This window comes from Vicugna pacos, chromosome 1 (assembly GCF_048564905.1).
Source record: "Vicugna pacos chromosome 1, VicPac4, whole genome shotgun sequence".
NCBI lineage: Eukaryota > Metazoa > Chordata > Mammalia > Artiodactyla > Camelidae > Vicugna > Vicugna pacos.
In genome coordinates, this window is record NC_132987.1 from 94,340,181 (window position 1) to 94,352,284 (window position 12,104).

Consider the following 12,104-nt stretch of genomic DNA (forward strand, 5'->3'; position numbering starts at 1 on the left):
TGATGGAATATGACACCTGAAGCAAAATCATTAAGACATTGAAGCTTCTGTCTTGTTATCTTGAATGAATTGCTCTGGAACAAGTCAACTTCAGTACCGTGAAGACACTTAAGCTAGTCTATGGAGATGTCCACATGGAAAGCCACTAAGGCCTCCTGCCAACATCCACCAAGGAAGGAATGTTGCCTGCCAAGAGTCATGTGTGTTGAGCCATTTAGGAGTGGATCCTCCAGGCCCAGTCAAACCTTCAGAAGACTGTAGCCCCAGACAGCTTCTTGACTACAACATCTTGAGAGTTCTTAATCCAGAACCATCCAATGAAGTGACCTCTGAATTCCTTACCCACAGAAAATCTGAGCTCATAAATGTTTGTTGTTTTAAGCTGCTAAGTTTGGAGGTAAGTTATTATACACCTTTAAAATAGGTTAACAAATATAAAAAAAAAAGAAAAAAGAATGAGATATTAACCACCCTCATTCAATGAAATCCAAATTTATACAACAATGGCATTGGATTTTTGACCATCATATTGCACATTGGAATATGAAGGGTGTACCTAAATAGACATTTACACGCATTGCTGATGGAGATAAGCCATAAAATCCTCTGAAGGAAAAGCCGTAATACATGGATACTGACTTGTAGGTCAACTGGAACTTTTAGTCTACTTGTTAAAGTTTCTCCCTTTATCATCAAAATGCCAATTAGAACACGGAGCACAAGGCTCTAACTAACTTCAATCTGCTGCAACAAAAATAAAAAAGAAAATATTCAGAAGCAATGAAGACCCCTTCCAGATAGACACATACAGCGGAAGCTCCCCCCTTGCTTCCCTCAGGCAACCAGACCTTTAGTGTGGCAAATTAAGACTCCAGCAAATCTGAACTTTCTCTTCTCCTTTCATCATGGACACAGTTGAACAGGGACTCACGCAGTCTTGGAGCCAATTTACCTTAACGCCATTTCTGAACCTAGGCCTCCCCTGATCTCTTAAGTATGAGCAAACAGAGACAGACTTAAGACACATGAACAGAGCCAGTCTGAGACACAAAACAAATGCTTCCCTGGGAGATAATTTTGTTTCACTTCAAAAACCAGAAGAAAACTTTAGAAAATCTATGACATTTGTTGGTTTTCCACCTCCTTGGGAATTTCCCAGATTTAATCTGAAATAGACCCCCCAACTGTGGAGGGCAGAGAGAGATGGGAGAAAGAGTAGATCATTCCAGAGTGGCAGGTGGCAAGTTTAATAAGCAAGGGAACTTATATGTGAAGCAGCTGCAAGATGAGCAGGTCTCCACACCCGCCCACCAAATCTTAAAAGTTATGTAGAGCCTTCACTGGATTCAGTCGTGTATACCATCTAGACTCAACAATCACGTTATTATCTCAAGGCTGTATCCTTGGGGCAGCTTCTGGGAATAGGGAGGCAAGAGAAACACACCTTCCAAGGGCAAGGGAGAGGGTAGGGAGTCTCCAATTGTCCCGGTCCAGTTCTAAGGTCAACTAGCAGTCACGTGTTCTCAATGATTTCTCCCAACACTCTATAATCAGTGACTTTATTGGCTTTAACATCTTTTAGCAAACAAAGAAACTGTCATGTGCTGGCCTTTCAAATTGCTAAATAATTTTAACTGTCATTGTCCTGTGTTAGGACAAGGGAATTAGAAACTCTCAGGCCATGTCACTTGGAGAATAAATTGGTATGCTCATTCTGAAAGGAAATATAAAATATAGAGTAAAACCTTTAAAATAACCATATTTCTTGATCCAATAACTGACCTTTTAGGAATTTATTATAAATTCACTAGTGAGGTACACTAAAATAAATGTATAAGACACACTAAAATATAAATACAATATGTATTTATTGTAGAGTACTTAAAACAGAAAAACAATCGAAAACTAACATTAGAGAATCAGTAAATAAATGATAGTATCAAAATGCCATAGAGATAATTTTCATTTGACTAAAACTGTCCATGGTTTCATCCCAGCTTCTGAACGCAAAACCCTTGTTCTTTCAGTCTGCCAAATCACAATTCTAGTCCTCTACTAGTTGGCTAACCCCTTGGCATTTTCTAATCCCTTTCTAACCTGAGACTAAGGGAGCTTCAGCTGTTTTCCCTGAAAAACACTGGAGTACTCAGGATTTTCCACAGAGACCCCTCTCTTGCCATGACTCACATGGCATTAGATATTGGGTCGTATATGAAAACTCACAGCTCGCACCGTTCTACCCTGGAAAGCCTTCTGCTCATGGTTCGGCCGCACTCACATCCAGATTTTTACTGCTAGGAGGCAGCAACATTATTTGCTCTATTGTTATGCTCTTTAATATCCTGTCCTCTGCCAATTAGTTGTACTTATACCATATCGCAAGGGAAAGAGCTCTTAAAGGAATTACTCTACGCTTTGCTTTACAAACTCTCAGACTCTGCCTTGACGGAACCTAGGAATCCTATTCTGTCTCATCAAAGCCTGGTCCTTGCCAACAAAAGTTTTGTTCTCAAGGTCGTAACACATTTCAAAATCCCATTTTGCTCTTCAGTTAACATAGTATTTTTAGGCTGTATATAAGCTCACATGCAGGGCAGGAGGTATGTAACGCTAACTCTGCCATCTGAATGGTGGTGTGGGACAATGCAATAAAAAAGGACGGGGAGAATGATCTTTCACTATTTCATTCATGCAAACCCACAGAAACGAGAAGGAAAGGAAATATGCTAAAGCATTTAGAGTAGTTATCTGTGTATTTATATTCTATTTTTCCTTTTTTTGGTTTTCTATAGGGAATATGTTGCTTGTATGACCTGATAAAATTATTATCAAAGATACTTGGTTACTTTTTTTATGTAACAGTTCTGGGGCATAGCTTAGCTTCACTCTGATACAGTTATTGTTAATCATTAGAATTCCTGGTTCCTTTTGCAAATCATTTCTTGCTCTTTCCCTTGTCAGTTCAGTCTATGTCCCTCTGCAGCATCACAGCATATAGTATATACTCAATAATTTGTTGTCGAGCCAGGAAAAGAAATTACAGAACCTACAGTGCCTGGTTGTCTTTGTACCTGGAGTCAACCTCATATACTCTTACAGGGAACTTAGTTTCTAGCCAAGATTTTTCCCCATCGACCCTATACTTTAAGATTTTTTTCACTGTCTTATTTTTTTTAAAAAAATCAAATAGAATGCCCAATGTTCCTGTGATTTTATCATTTGAAGGCTATGCAACCAAGATCCACCATGAAAAGAAGATACAGTCTGTTAAAATACTTATTCCCTATTTCAACAGAGGCTACACATAATAACATTCAGGAAGAAATTCAATACCTCTGTCTTTGAAGTATGTTTTTGTTTCTCTTAAAATACTCTATTTCCTCAGGTCTCTAGAGTCTCTTGGACAATGCCCAAGAGAGAATTTTTAAGTAACCAGTGTGTTTCTTATTTGTTGACGGCTGTTGGAGTTTGCCTCTTTAAATTCAAGGTGGCTAAGAACAACTTCCTTCAAGACAACAGGGAATTTGCTTTATTTGAGAGGAGAATATCGAATTTTAGTGTATGATTTTGATGGGAAAACCAAAGTAAGGAAACTCTAATACATACTGAAAATAGCATGTTCAGATTTGCTACATTGCAACAGAATGATGCCTCTTCCTACTGAGGCTGAGGTTGGCTGCCTTCTCTCTTTCTCTCTAAAATAATATAGTTTGAGTTAATCAAAGCTAACGAAAATGTTTTCAAATGATTCGATGTACTTGTAATGCAAATTTTTAGTGGGACATAATAGATGGGGCACATTGTAAACATTTGCCCCTGTCACACTACAAGTATATCTCATTTGTCAGACTCTTTTGGAAAATAGTTATTTTATTTCTATTTCTTTTTAAAATGTATTGTTAAGAAGACATGGTAAATAAAGGGAAAAATTGTTTTTAGATATGCTAGTGTTGCTTTTCAGATGAAGTTATCCCAACCCTCTTGTTAACATTTAGTGAAAGCTAGAGCCGGAAAAGCACCCTGATACTTAAGTTTGTTGTGCAAAAGCTGATTTCTGGAAACTGCCAAGACTGTTTATGTTACACAGAGTCCTATTCTTCTTCTTCTGTTTTTTTTTTTTAAATGAACAGTGAAGCTCTTTATTCCCCCCATTCCATGTTTTGTAGCTGATTCACATTTTTTACTTACAAGACACCTGCCTCCCCCTTTGCACATCTCTGAAGCAAAAATCAGGGAATGAGAAAGTTCAATTTTAAATTCAATCAGCATACAAGCCATTTGATGCAATGGATTCCATTTCAGTCACTGTCTCTGCCTACATCCCCCATGTGGTTAAAAAAAAAAAAGAAACCAAAAACACAAAACTTCCTCTCAGAGCTGAGCATGTACACAGATGGCTAAAATTCAATTTAAGTCTGTCCAGGTGTAGGATTATTGGCAGTAGTGTGGTCCTAGCAATGGAGATTAATCCCTCACAGCCTCCTCTATATCCCCAAGAATTCTGATGGGTGATATTTTAACTTCCCTGAGCTCCAAATTTTAGACACCAAAGGGCCTTACAGAGAGAATTTTACACAATTGTGAATATATGAAATCTCTGCATGGCTCTTGTAAATTAAGGTGTGCTGTGAGCTTTACATAAAAATGTAATTTTAGAGCAGTCTCTGGAGAAAACAGGACAGAAAGGGGGACAAATAAAGCAGTCATTTCTGAAAGGAGAGAAAGATGGTTGATGTTTATGTGTATGATTACTTTTAAAATCATTAGAGTTGATTTCTTTAGTCTTTCATATTTCTAATGCTGAATTTAATTCAAATGTGTTACACAGTAGTCTAAATTGGCTATTTAAAGAAGATACAGGTTTGGAGACCTATTGTTGGCACATAAACTGACATCCCATCTTCTATTCAAAATCAGAGGGCCAGATTTTCTCACTAAGAAAGTAGATGATTAGAGAAATTCCGCAAAGTGAGTAGAAATGACAACTCATTATGTTCCCTTTCCACAGGTGGAAGATTTTAATTACTATGGAAACACTGTTTCCCATTGCTCACAGAGGAGCCTAGGAAAAATTTGATCCCAGCCTCTACCTCAAACTCTAAGCCATGTCTGCACCTGCCTCTGTGTTCCCAGATACTTCTGAAGTCAGTGCACAGAGCAGCTCAGTGGAATGCAACTTGGGATTTTAAAAAAAACCAAGCCTCTTTTAGGGATTCAGCTAGGTCATGATTTAAATTTAAAGGAATATCAAATCAAATACTGACTGTGAAACTTCACCATCTTATTTTTGATTTTCTAATGTTCAGTGTCAATCTAGAAACTTACTGCGTTGTGTTGAAATAACTATAAAGGAGAAAAAGTTTCCCCAGATTATGTTCAGAGAGGAAGAGGGTTGGGGTAAATTTCTTAGCAACTCGTTTGGTACATTGAATAAAATACATCACTTTTCCTATATATGCCCACATCAGCAAAATAATTTTACAAAACATCTTAATGAATAATTACAAAGATATGGAAATTTTAATCTGCCACATAATTTTACCAACTTTAATAAAATTAGCCTTTCAATATCTGTAATCCAGTAACAAATTAGTATATATTAGATTAATAGTTGGACTCCAAATCATAAAATCTATTGTAAAATGGTAGGAACCTGTAATCAAAAGGCTAAGACAGGGAGTAAAGATCTTCTAGTGCAGAGTCAGCATTTAGCCACCTACAATAAAATTACTTTCCAACAGTGTGTTTTTTCCTTATATTTTTCAAGATGGTACCAGAATGGTAATTTAGGAAGATAGTGAGCAACTATTTAAGAACATGAAACTGTCGAAGAATGTAAGAAAGAGGAACTAATTTTACCTAAAGTTCTGCATGGTGTGCAGCAGAAGCAGTTAAACCATTACCTTTCCTTCTTTGCCTCATTAATTTGTAGTTTAAATAACAAAAAAATAAAGATGGGGTGGAGTTGAGTTACACTTAACCTTCAACACCTGTGGTTTAAAAAGCAACCGTCTTATACTTGTATGTTGAACATTTAAATATTTGATCGTTTTTTAAATAATCTGGGTTCAATACAAGTCTTTCAAGTACCAAAATATTACAGCAATCAGTGATTCATACTTGGACAAAGCAGGGACTGGTGCCAGAGATCAATTTATTCTCATTTGATAGATAAATAGATAGACAGACAGACAGACAGACAGATAGCTGGCTGGCTGGCTGGCTACATAGATGGATGGATAAATAGATGATGGATAAATAGACCGACTGACAGACAGAAATGGCTAGACCCTGAGGGGGAAAAAATAGGTAGGGTTTTTCATTTTAACTAGGCATTATTTAAACAGTTTATTTCTTGTGAAAACTAAACAAAGGAGAATGCAAAGGTTAAAGATACTTAATTTCAAGCTATATATGTCCAGTTCAAAAACTTTAAAAAGAGAGATTTTTCAGATTTGACCTGTAAAAGGTCTTTATTTTCTCAGAGACACTGGTAAAAGCCATAGTTCAAAATGCCAAGCACAGAACTTTTCACTTTGAAAGCAACCCCAGGTTCAGCAAGGGTGTGTTATACAGCTCCTCACTTCTACTTGCATTATACTGATTTCTTTTTTGACCTATTGTATGTGTATATACCCAGTTTCTATTTATCCTACTTTGAACATTAAATGTTTTCAAGTGTTCTTTTCACTAAGCTAAATGACCCCCCTATTTTATCTAGTGCTTTTATAAACCCAAATCTTCATTACTTGGGTCAGCAATGAAATTTTACGTGGATGGTAAAATGTATTAGAGTGTTAGACCAAGCATTGCTGCTTATCAACATTTGATCATCTGGTTTTACACAGAATTATACCAAAAATATTTGACATCTATTAGGGTAATTACATCAGAGCAGACACCAGTCTAATTGGCCATAAAGAATCAGGTCCCTGCATCGGGGCATGGCAGGTATTAAATATGAGTCTGATGGTGAATACTAATTATATACACACACAGGTGATTATGTACACACGCACACATTCACACATATCTTGATGCAGCATCATGTGACTCTGACCCTCATACTTTTCTGATGTGTGTATTACAAATGAGAAGTCAATCAGGAAGGACAATTAAACTATAAAAGTGTCATTAGCTTCCTTCTAAAAAACTGACTGATACCTTGAACTGAATACCTGGAGGATTCTTGTTGTATTCTGTAGACTTTTAACATATTCTCCAAATGACTCATTGAATTAATTCAGTTAATAATACGACATGCAGATCTTTAAACATCTGGTAGGTATTTTCAACAATGTTTTATTGTAAATAGAAGAAATAACTTTAGATTTATGTGAACGTACCAATCTTACCACCTATACGTTTTCTTTTTTTAATTAATTCCAAGCCATAAATTCATTTCTTGAGATTCCATGAGATACTTATTTTATATCTTGATGCCCTGCCAATTATAAAACACTTATCTTACTGATTAGGGACATATAAAACAAAATAATTCTGTACGATCATATGTCACAGTCAAGAATCTTGAGTTTTAAAGATGACGTTTATAAACTTACTAGAAAGCTATTTCTAAACGGCCCGTTAATAACGTATCACAGGACACGGAAGTATTTTTTCTTCACAATTATATGCTGTTTAAGGCAGGTATGCCACTAAATATTTCTGCAGAAGCACCTTTAGTGTTTAGAATTACAGCTTCATCCCATGCATGTGATCTTTTCAAGTCTCATAATTGTGTGAAAGAAGGTTTTTGCTTCTTTAAACAGTAACATTGCCTTGCCTAGGTTGCAACCGATTAAAACTGGGCTCTAATTGAGTGCATTTGTTTAAGTTTTCTAGTTAAAATAATTGAGATATGGCCCTGTAGGCAGTGGGCCATAGCATCTATGTCACATTATAAATGGAATGGAGCACATGTCACGGTTGCTTTTGGATAATTTGTGCAATTGTCTGTGAAGTGCTGCTAGACAATCTCTGTGAGTGACTGTTTTTGTCTTTTCGCTCAAATATGCTTCATAAGAGGCTATTAAGCTTGTTTTCAGATGATACACATCAATAATTTAAATAGAATTTTAGTCAAAACTGACCTATCACTTGTTTTTAGCGATACATCTTTCTAGAAATCTAATTTGTTAATAAATTCACTGGATGAGATCAACTAAAGATAGAAAAGCCCATAATCTCTGTCCCGAAAGAACTGAAGCACATTTAGTAATATGGGATGGGTGGGAATACAATAAAGGCAGCTAACAAAAGATGGAGCAAAAGTCATAGCTCACACCATAATTAAAAAATAAAAATAAAAACAAAACCTACACCAAAAAATAAGTGTTTTAAACGTCCTTCAAATTTGATATAATTGGGCTTTTACCATGTTCTGATCTTCACTGCTGATATTCTAAACTCTCACCTTTTTCATCCCCCAGCTGAGAGCTGCTCTATCTTATTTTTAGTTAGAGGTAATTTTACGATGGGGCTCTGAAACCTTTAAAACAGCTTTTTATTATTTATGATCCACAGGTGCCTATCTGAGGCATTGTTCAGCACAGCACACTGACACCTCACATAAGGATGCCTCAGATTACCCTGAGATTATCAATGCTCTCCAAAGAGCTGGCTTCAAATCATTCTGGAAGAATCCACAGTAAATATTTCACTATCGACCTAACTGTGATTAAAGAGATCGCTATTATTGAACAGAGTAGTCAGCTGCCTTAAAGTTTGAATTCTCCCCCAAATAATGAGGTGCCCTTGATCGCCTTTGACCAGCTCCATTTTTTCAGGAATGGTCTTCAGGTCATTAGTGAACAAATAAACTTTTCAAGACAGGGAGATGGCCGAATTGTCTTCTTTGTCATTATGACAATTTCTGTTTGGACAGAATGAGCATTTCAAAAGATCATTGCCAGCCTTGGCAAGATCTGTAAGCATTTTCTGATCAGTTAACCTGCAGTTGGGCCTCCTAAGGTTTTCCATCAGACAGATTTCCTGAATTACCGACAGAGGCGCAGGCACCAGCGAGCTGAATTGTCAGAGGCAGGGCACTGGGGACACAATGCCACAGAGGCTGTCACGGAACACGGCTTTCATCTTACCACAAGCGCGCGACTGGGTAAAATTTTAAAGCTAAATTTCAGTTCACAGAACTTTAAGACAAACTTTATATCACATGTGAGACTGTTAATGTGAATTAATTTGGAGTTCTAATAAATTTAAGATCTCAAAATAAAATTTGGCAGCGACATGTATGTTTGGAGGGAACATCCACTGACTTTAATACCACTTAGCTTGGACATGTACATCAGGTAAATTATGTGGCTATTTAAGTATTTTCCAAAACTTTCAATGCATTTTAATTCTATCAGTGATACTCCCCAAAATGTGTTCTGTATTTTTTTTTTTTTGGCAGTCTTATAAACTGAATAAGTAGAGTCCACTGAGCCTAAGTCAATTTTCAAAAAGATGATTTCCTTTTTTAGTTAGAAAAATTCTCTCTCTCTCTCTCTCTCTTTAATGTGAAGTAACAGCCATTTTCCCGGGGGTGAGGGGAAGGTAAAACTAAAATTTTGGCTGCATTTCTTTTAAAATGTTATTTTGCTTTAGGAGATAATTCAGTAAACAGGCATTGGGTTCTCTGAACATAACTGTCTACATGATCATTTGAAGAAATTACACTAGTTAAATGTCATCTCAGGAAATGTGGAAGAAATTCAGGTGAAAATTATCCTGTAAATAACCTTGGATGCACTTAAAGGGAAGCAATTACCCCCCAGAACACACTTTCAGGTGACTACTGGGGTGAACGCAATCTCGATCAGTGTGTTGACAGACTGATTCATTACAAACTCACCTTCCTGAGAAAATGGTCACAAGAATCTGTGGTGACTTGCTTGTGCTCAGAAATGATTTGAGTTTCTTATGCAGATAGCTACCCAGCATGTGACCCTAAAACAAATTGCCCCTTCTTCCAGAAGGGAAACTGCCCTGAAATAGATTGCCCATCTATTCACCCGCTCTCTAAACCGCTGTGCACCAATTGAAAATTCCAGGGCATGACTTTTCCCGGAGCTGTCCTCTATCTTCATTTTAGCTGTCCAGAAAAAGACAGGGCATCCAAGGTTTCCCAGCCCCTCCTCTGCGGTCCCACAGAAACTGCTGTCATCGTGTTACTTTCTGCTGGCCAGGCAGGTATGAGGCTTCCACTGAGGTGGATGTTAAAACAGCCACATGGGTCAGCAGGCAGATGGAGAAAGGGACTAGGGATAGCGAAACAGAGCAGGCTTTTTAAAAAGACAGCATACCATGGGGTCACACATGTGGTGCTGGGTGATCTGACACTGCAGTCCTGACAGTTGTTGGATAGAATTTAAAAGCTGGATCTTTTTCTAAAATCATTTTGGCTAGTTCAGGGCTTTCAGATTATGTTCTAGGGTACGCTGACGTATTATTTAAGCATCTTAACTAAAACTTTGAAGAGCTGACAAAGATATAGAAACTATGTAACAAGCCAGTCGATCCCATTTTTTATGAAAATAATTTCTCCAAATTGTGAGTTCCTTGCTCAATCATTTAAGTGAAACTACAAAACCAGCAAGAAAATGTAAGGAAAGAAAAAGTTTCAAATGCAAGAAAATTACTGGGTAAACAGTCTCATTCTCCTCAGTAAGTGTAGTCCTTCGGCTCAAAGGAAACCCTCAGAGGCTCTGGAAAGCATAAGCCTCTTTGGCAATGGTTAGATTTGTGGTTAGACCACCAATCCTTCAGTATCGCCTCACTTAGACTATTTTCCAGTGCCAGAAATCCAATTTCCAGTACCCAATCTTTTCCCATACTCTAGGGCCTCTATCTGAAAGATATCATGCTTTTTAGAACACAACTACGTAACCTCAATGACAGCAATTCTTTATGAGCAAAGCCCATCCTCTATCCGCTGCAGTTTTTCCAACAAGCAGATCCAAGAGTATTCTTCCCTAGGGAAACCAGGGTGACCGTAGGGCTACTTTTATGCATAGGTGGGGGAGCATTCAACCAGCATCAAGTGTCTATAGCCCAAGAGAGCTGACATTTTTAGTGATTCAAATTCCTCCACTGTCACCACTTCATGGAAAGCACTGAATTTAAGGCAGTCACACTGAAAATCCCCAAGAATTGGCATTTACAGCATATGCGAATGGCCCTCCAGAGAATCGTGCAAAACCTAACCTGTGGGGCCAACACCCAAAGGCTGCTTGAAGGCATTTAAGATGCAAACATTTTTTTCACAGACAGACAATGTATTACATCTTTATCACCCCAACTCCCTTTTCCCTCATCAGTCAGGGTTCAACCAGTGAAACAAAGCCAGCAGATGCTACATATTAAGAAACTTGTTAAAAGGAATTGACTTACATGATTGTGGTCGCTGGTGAGGCAACTCTGAATTCTGGAGGGCAGGTTCTCAGGAAGGACAGGTGGACACTCTCAAGCAGAAGCAAAAGCAGTTGCCCATGGGCAGAATTTCTTCTTCTTCAGGGAAGCCTCAGTTCTGCTCTTAGGAGCTGATTGCATCAGGCCTACCCAGGCTATGATAATCTTCCTTATTTAAAGTCACCTAGGGGATAAAGGGCCAAGATGGCAGAGCAGGACAATCGTAGCTCCCTCTCCCTCAAATACACCAAGACTAACATCCACAGACCCACCCAGCCAATCAGAACACCTGCTGAACTTTGACAGAACATCACCTTGTTCAAAAGACAAAATTGGCCACAAATCTGATAGGCAAAAACGAAAAAGGTAGGAAGAAAAAGGAAAATAGTGTGGGACCATTCCTGCGGGGACAGAGTGGCAAAGGAGGAACAGCGCTTGTTGGCTGGGTCTCCCCTTCTCAACGGGGAGGTCAGCGGGACAGAGGAGGAGCCTCTGAGGCTCGGATCTGTGAGGAGCAGCCCTTGACTGACAGAACTGAGATAAGCGGGCACAAAGCGACCCCCAGCCCTAGACGCGAACTGGCAGGCGAGGGGCAGAGCAGGCTGCCCGTGGCAACCCGGGAGACTGCAGTGTGCTGTGCGCTGTGTGCCGTGCCAGGGAGGGTTTACAGAATAGCCTGGGTCCCCATAAAA

General features: G+C 38.4%; 1 long non-coding RNA gene across 1 annotated transcript in view; it reads right to left on the reverse strand.

Moving 5' to 3' along the window:
• LOC140699310 (uncharacterized) overlaps positions 1-11,591 on the reverse strand; it is a 511,866-nt gene extending 500,275 nt beyond the window's left edge. Inside the window, exon 1 of the long non-coding RNA XR_012077373.1 lies at positions 11,395-11,591. This is a non-coding gene — a long non-coding RNA (uncharacterized lncRNA). The remainder of the gene's footprint in view (positions 1-11,394) is intronic.
• Positions 11,592-12,104: the final 513 nt, after the last annotated feature.